The following is a 6,318-nucleotide window of genomic DNA, read 5'->3' as shown; positions in this document are numbered from 1 at the left end:
AGCTGACAGAATTTCAGCTGCAGTATTAGATGATTTCTTATTCAAAATTTATCTAGACATAACAGCAAGCAATATGAAGTTAAGAAAATACTCAAAACCTAACATATATAAACTCTGGTATATCCTTTTGTCAAGCAGTCTACTTAATCTGTTCAAGGAATCTCTAAAAATAACAGAAACAGAAAAAATATTGTAAAAGGATAATATATGAAACAACTTCAAAAGAATCAAAGACCAACAAAACAAGTACAATTTACTAAGAAAGGATGTGAAATAAATTGTATAAAATAAAATATCACTAAATTGAGCTATGTTTAATTTTTCAGTGATTGTCAAGGCAAACAAAATGTGCAGATCACACAAAGATGATTGTGATAGTATTATGAAGAGGGATGGAGTTACCTGATGAAACACAATCATTCAAACAAATTGCATTTTAACACTGAATAAGAAGCTGGTGGCAAGTTCATGAAACCAGAAAGATATATCTTGGAAAGTCATGAATTCAGAATAATCTGAGTTTCTTAACAAAGAAGAAACTGAACACATGTTCATGGCGCTGCAGGGTGGGAAAAACTGCTAAGGCAGTTCTTTGACATACAAGCAGAAATAAACTGAAACTGGAAGGTGATTTTTCCATCTTTTTAGAACATAATGTTGAGACAAATATTGAAATAACATGTATAAGAATGTAAAAAACTGAAGGAAATACAGAAACACTACACATGCAAGTAAGATGGAGAAAATTATTTACAAGACAAGACAGGCTCTTGATAAACTGTTTTGTTTATCAACAACCGAGCAGAACAATCTTCATGAGAAAAAAAGTACTGACTGTACTTTTTTTCATATAACAGACACACAAATCAAGGACAAATCACTATAGACTTAAGCCAAAAAACTCAAATGAGCTGATGCAACAGTATTCAAAATTACCTACTGGAACACATTTCTGTGGAAAAGGGGTTAAATGTGAAAGGGCTAAAACCATCAAACGTCCAATGTCATCAGAGAAAAACAGTGGTTCTCTGGGTGGTACACAGGCAACCAGAGACACTATGCTTAAAAAGATAGTATGGATGTAAAGGCCTACACATATACGCTCACCTCTTGAAAGGAGTTCACACCTGATAGGTTACATTTGTTTCTCTTTAATCATCCAAGTGTTCCATGCATAAATAGGTGAAACAATGTGGATTTGGGAAAAACTGGAAATCCAGGGGAAGGAAGTGGAGGAGAAATGGAACATTGATGAAGCATAATTTGGTACAGTTCAAGTAACAAGAATATAGCAACTTTTAACTTCCCCCAGCATAAGCAAGGCTCATTCTTGCCTTATATCACAAAACTACACTTAATTATTTCACATCATGTATATACTAAAACCAAACCAAACCAAAACAAAAAAGGATTGCAAGGATGAAAGATGTACTGTTCCTATAATTGGAAGAAAATAGGAAAATGACAAAGATCTTGCCACACAAGGTGCTGATCCTTGCTGATACAAGGACTGGATGAAAAGAAACAGGTGGGACATTTCAACCTCTCATATGAGAGCAACTCCTAAACAAGAAGAGGAAGAAAGCTCAGGATAATACTTAAGTGAATGTAGACAGAGAAAATCTAGAATGGCAAGAGTAAGCAATGCACAGACAGTGTTTCTACAGTGCAAGAAACATGGACATGAATAAGGCCCATGAGAAGCAGAAGTGAAATGGGGATACTGATAGTCTGAAGGCCTAACGGGAGACCTACAGAGCCCACTTCAAACACAATGATGGTGTGTATTTTCAAAGAGGAGTATGCCAGGAAATATTCACACAGCTTATCATTTGGGGTCTTTCGATAACTAAATGTGATTAAAACAATCATCAAAAACTGATTAAAACAATTTCTCAATAGCTGTCAGTTCTGAGTCTATCTATAGACAGTGCAGGATCTTCCTACCACCTGTAACACTGTTCAACAGATAGCCTGCATGTGACAGGTAAAGGTGGAAAGCTATTTTTTTCTGAAGTGGATCAGAAAGTAGAGCTTACAATACGATACTGCTATAAATTTTGCATTCTACAGTTAAAGAAAACATCTGGCAAAAGGAATTACTGATGTGTGTTCTTGTTTAAGAAACAGAAAAAATGTCAAACAGGCTATTAAAATGGTCCTTATTTTTTCCCTTCTCTTCTCTTCCTTCTTCCTACCTTTTCCCCATTCTCTTACCTTAAAATATGGAATTCTGCCATTTCTCTTCTCCTTTCCACAGCTTAATTCAACTTCCTTGCACCAAAACTTACTTTCAACAGATAGTAAGACCTCTGTTATTCTGTCTTCTGTTAATGCCTTCCGTATGTCTTTTTCTTATATTGTCTCTATAAAGTTATTTCTTAACTCTCCTGTTTGTAAAGTTTGGTCACATTACAGAGCAAATGAACTTCAGTCACAGTAGCATTGACCCTGTATCTTCTGTTGAGGCATTTGAGTGGGAGACGAACATGAAGGTCTAGTACTAGAAGCCAGGCAGCCTCAGACACACAATATCAGCAGATGGACAGTTGTATTAAATCATACTCCACTATTTCAGTGTTGTTACATAATCAGTTTACAGTCTAACAAAAAGATAATGGAGAATGAAAAAAATAAGATTTTCAATTCCACCAGAGCATTTGACCACATTATTTCTATGGGTTGTTTTTTATAAAGCAGCTAACATAGTCATTAGCTGCCTCAGATTACTGGAGTATCAGCTATCTTACGATAGCTCTCAATTATTTTCTCTTTCCATTAACATCTCTGGTATTGTGCTCAAAAGTCTTATTGGCTTTTTTGATACAAGAAATCCCCAGATTTCATCAGTTCATCAATCCCTCCATTAATCAGTTTCACCTCAGTAAAACATGATGAATAAAAGCGAAGGTTTTAATTGATATGACAAAGCAAAATAAAAAAGCACTCAGACTTTTAAAATTAAGTTATTAAATTAAAGACAAATATTAACTATCAGGCAATTACATTTGAAAGGATTTTCTTTCTCTAGTAGTAAGGATACCTGAAACTGAATCATGTCATCATCCATCTCTGTTAAAGTCTCAGAAGTCTGTGTATGTCTAAGTGCTGACAGAAGTGGTCTATCTGTCCAACTGTCTGATAATTTCATGGTTTAGCACTGCAGTAGGAGGTGCCAATTAAGAAGGAAGGGCTAAATTACGTATTTAATTTATAAATCGTTTTTATCGATTTATAAATCGCTTTAAGTGCAGAGCTTGAATATTTCATAATCAGTGTTTCTGAGTTTTCCCCACAACCACCTTTGACAGCAACACTCTGACAGCATTGTGGTATATTCCAACACAGTGAAAACATTCAACCATTTTGCTGCTAAGCCATCTTGAAATCTGAACTGAAAGACAGTTTCAAAGCAGAAAAAGGGAGAAGGTGGCTAACTGGTGATGGAAGTAGGTCAACATTGCGAAAGATAACTAACTCCCAAATGAAAGTACTAGACAAGTACAGTGTGTGCATTTGTTTCTGAGGTTTTTCTTATTCCTTTCCATGTTCAACACCAAAATGGTGATTACCATATCTTTAAACTAAACACTAACATGCAAACAATTCAGGCCACCCAACCTGGATTAACTATCTTCTACTCAGTACAAAATCAGCTCTGACTTCAAACCAGGCTCACCAAAGATACAACACACAGAAAGCTTTTCACATCTAAGACACTCTTCTGTAGTGGGAGATTACTTAGCAGATGCAACAGGTATTTGAGACATTTTTAACTACAGTTATCTTTGACTCTGTGTTGGAGATTGTTGATTGTTTTTTCTGAGGGAAAAAAATCCTGCAATCTGTATGTGTAATTTAATTAGCCCACTATAATCTTTGTTAAAGCAAAGCAAGGAAAATCTTGCCTATCTAAAAGACATGCACTTGCCACTTGCCATTAATTTATCTCTATACATACAATCAAAATTTGTTACTTTCATCCTTCTTTTATTTCCTGTATTTAAATAAGTGCTTGGTATCATAAAAATTAATTTTTATAAAAGTTCATGTGAAAAATCTGTGAAGTCCAGAAAGGAATTCATTGTTTGACACAACAAAGATTAATATAATTATGCTGATCTTTCTGAATTTTATGAAGGGAATGGTTTAGTGATACTCTGTATACTGCACTAATATCACTAATGTCTTTTGAAAATGCATAAATTTTAGGAAGCATTGCAGTATGTTCAGACAGAATCTTTCTTGGAAAGCATGAAATATAAAAAAAGAGCTAAATGGTGCTTTGCTAAGGATTGGCACCATTACTTTCTACTTTTTAATATATTTTGTGTCAAAGGGGTTCCTCAATGCTTCATAAACAACCAGAAATGCAAAGTCCTGCAAATGAACTTTGGAGAAGTACAGACAGGAGCAGTTCAGACACAGATGCCACACCCCTTTATGAAAGAAGCTGACAGACAGATAAGAAGAGTTTGACAGACATAGTATTATCACTAAAAAAACAACAAAAAAGCATCTGTGTAACAAAATAAGGCTCTTCAGAATGTGAAAGTAGTTCTGAATACAATGCAGGTACAGAGGAGACAATGAAATTCAGAAAATAATGCAAGAAAGGTATTTTTTGGTATTAATTAGCATTTTATATGGACTGATAGTTAACCATATGCAATAACAGAAAAGGTAAGAGAGGAGACTGTTTCAGAATAGGAGCTGTCCAGCAAATCTGAAGCATTGCTAAGAAGTAAATATTAAACCTACTGCCCTACAAATTATGTAAACTAGGTCCCCAGTATTGGACGTAACAAGAGTGGACAAATAACACATCTGAGTGTTAGCTATTGTATCCTCAGATATTCAAATGTTTTCATATGCTGGAGCTCCAAGCAGTTCCCAAACCAATAGGGTGCTTGGACAGTTTGGAAACAGCAAGTTTTCACAGAACGTTAGAATCCTTTAGGTTGGAAGAGACCTTTAAGATCATCAGGTCCAACCATTAAGCCAACACTATTAAGTCCTCTGCTAAAACAGAATCAGAATCACAATCTGTCAGAGTTGGAAGGGACCACAAGGATCACCCAGTTCCAACCCCTCTGCCATGAGCAGGGACACCTCCCACTAGATCAGGCTGCCCAGAGCCTCCTCCAGCCTGGCCTTAAAGACCCCCAGGGATGGGGCCTCAACCACCTCCCTGGGCAACCCATTCCGTGGTCTCACCACTCTCATGGTGAAGAGAGTTTTGTGGCATCAAGCATCAGGTTTTTAGCTACATACTCAACATAAGAGACTCAGAGCAGAGAGACTGTCAGTGTAATGGCTGTAATGAACTCGTTAGGGTGGAGTCTCAGTACTATAAAACAGATGTGTGAAAATCAGAAAGGAACCGTTCCCTTAGTAACACAGACAGAACAGTATGGTAACTCAAAAAAATTATACAGGATACTGTATCTCTTTTGTACCACGGCTCACATGGAATTCAGATGACCCAGGTAAACCCAGCACACCTGTTAATAACACAGCAGATCATATGCACGGATCTAGGTAAAATGCAAGTCAGAATGGTCTTTGGATATAAAACACTTTGACTAGGACATAAAGTTCCTATTGCCACTTGATTTGAATTTAAACCCATTTAACTATGCAATTCACTGGAGTACTAGCACTGCACCTTTAGCACTAGTGGAACTGATCAAGTGCTTCACTGTTCCATGCACACTAAGCAGAGATTCCAAAATGCCACATCCTCGTCACAGGGCTTGGGCAAATCTAGTGAGCTAAATACTGTTTAGTTGCAACTATTTCAAACAGGTCAAGTAACAGTTGTACTGAGAACTTGAAACTGATTCCCCACACGCAAGATTAATACAAAGACTCAGGACATTCCAAATGGACAGCAAGCCATTTCATTAAATGGTTTGTGAATGCTGTGTTCCAGACACTGAATGGGTTTGGTATAAAATATCAACAAACCTAAGCAATGAGTATATTTGCCTGCGGTCGCTTTTGAATCAATAGAGACGCTATTCTTTTTTATACTGTCAGAACCTCTTACAAGAGTCTGTGAACTATCACAGCAGATATTACTTTCCAGAAGATCCTGAATCTCAGTGCAAAGACTTCCCATATGATCCAATATGCAAAAGCACTTAATGAAAAAATGTTACTTCATATTAAACTAAGCACAACACATCATTTGCCATCTTTACAACACTAACTCAACACAGCAGAAACAAGGCTCCTGAAATTTTTGAAAATAAGGAGCAGTTTTAACGCTGATACATAAAAACAGTGGCAAAAAATAAGAAGATAATTTTTAAA

The sequence above is a fragment of the Merops nubicus genome, unplaced genomic scaffold, assembly GCF_000691845.1.
Source record: "Merops nubicus isolate BGI_N331 unplaced genomic scaffold, ASM69184v1 scaffold39888, whole genome shotgun sequence".
Taxonomy (NCBI): Eukaryota; Metazoa; Chordata; class Aves; order Coraciiformes; family Meropidae; genus Merops; species Merops nubicus.
This window is presented reverse-complemented; position numbering follows the sequence as displayed.